The sequence below is a fragment of the Nematolebias whitei genome, chromosome 13, assembly GCF_014905685.2.
Source record: "Nematolebias whitei isolate Nwh7 chromosome 13, NemWhi1, whole genome shotgun sequence".
NCBI classification, from domain to species: Eukaryota; Metazoa; Chordata; class Actinopteri; order Cyprinodontiformes; family Rivulidae; genus Nematolebias; species Nematolebias whitei.
The window spans coordinates 40,406,576-40,408,192 of NC_056510.1; positions in this window are offsets into that span (position 1 = coordinate 40,406,576).

The following is a 1,617-nucleotide window of genomic DNA, read 5'->3' on the forward strand; positions in this document are numbered from 1 at the left end:
CAAGTGAACAGAGTGACACAAAAATCTAACTGACAGACGTGATTCGTGACAGCTATGGTGAACGGAGGAGCACATCCTGGAGCCTGGCTAACATTATTAGCCATTTCAGGTCGTTTGTCTAAGAAAAAAATATGAGCTAACATTAGCATGGTGTTTGTATTTGAGTTGATCTACTGCTTTAAGTCGAAAATAACTTGTTAGCTGCCTTAATGTTGGTATGAGACGTAGTGTTATTTACCTGATGGAACTGAAGAAGGAGGCAATGAAAATAGTCCGGTGGAGCGCTTCACAGACGGGCCACAGTTTTACTTCTACACCCTCCTTTGCACGATATGAAATTATTGCAAGTGCTGCACTGAGCTGACTGGTCATTTTATTAAAGTTAAGCCACGCTTTCAATCGTGGCTGCTCACTCTCCATGTATGCAAACACTTCCAGTGGCTTCTTCTTCGTTCGTTTTCGGCGGGCGGCTTCTATTTCCTGTTGGCAGACTAGGCATCAATAGTAGGAATTGAAAATAAATATTTTGAACTATTCTGGGAAAACCGGACAGTTAGTCCCGGTTCCAGTCGATTCTCAATCCTCGATCCCCAACCCTATGTGCAAGGATAATAAAAGCATTCTGATTCTGATAATATTCTGTTGTAGTTTACACCGTATAGTTTTTAGTTACTGTAAAATAAAAAACACTCAATGTTAAATAATCTTCTTACACCTCACCCCGTCTTTTGGCAAAAACATTTGGATACTGAAGACAGGAAATCGTACATAAGCAGCCAAGCGTTGAAGACATTTTGGTGAGTGGCCAGCACTTTTCCTAATGGAAAAGGTAGATGAGATGCAGATGAGTTTGTTTGTTTTAAAGGTGGAGGCGCCATGAAGTGGCATAGAGTAGAACCCACGAGGAGCTCCAGAGCAAGGGACCAGGATGGACAGGCAAGGCAAGTCTGGCAGGTGGATGGTGAGCAAGGTAGGTCTGACAGGCGAATGGCAAGCACGACAGGTCTGGCTGGCGAGAGGCAGGCAAGGCAGGTCTAGCAGGCGGGTGACAAACAAGGCATCAGTGACAGGATTTGAGGAGTCAGGATACTGCGGACACAGAGAACAAGGTAAGTCTTATCCAAAAAAGTTCAATCAGGTCCTCTGGACATTCAAAAAACAAGAAAACAAAAAAACAAAGCAAAAAAAATCCAAAAAAGTTCAATCTGGTCCTCTGGACATTCAAAAAACAAAAAAAAAAAAAAAAGCAAAAAAATCTAGAAACGTTTCGTCTCTCATCCAAGAGACTTCCTCAGACGCTTTCCACAGAACAACTGTGTCAACTCTTGAAACTGTGCCTGCAGTCAACCTACTTCACATATGGGGAGCAATATTATAGGCAGAAACATGGGTGTGCTATGGGGTCTCCAGTCTCTCCTATTGTTGCCAACCTGTACATGGAGGAGGTAGAAAAGAGAGCCTTGACGTCCTTTTCAGGGACACCACCAAGTCATTGGTTCAGGTATGTTGACGACACCTGGGTTAAAATTAAATCTCAGGAAGTCCAACATTTTACTGACCACATCAACTCTGTGGATAAATACATCAAGTTCACACGAGAAGATGTAAAAAATGGCA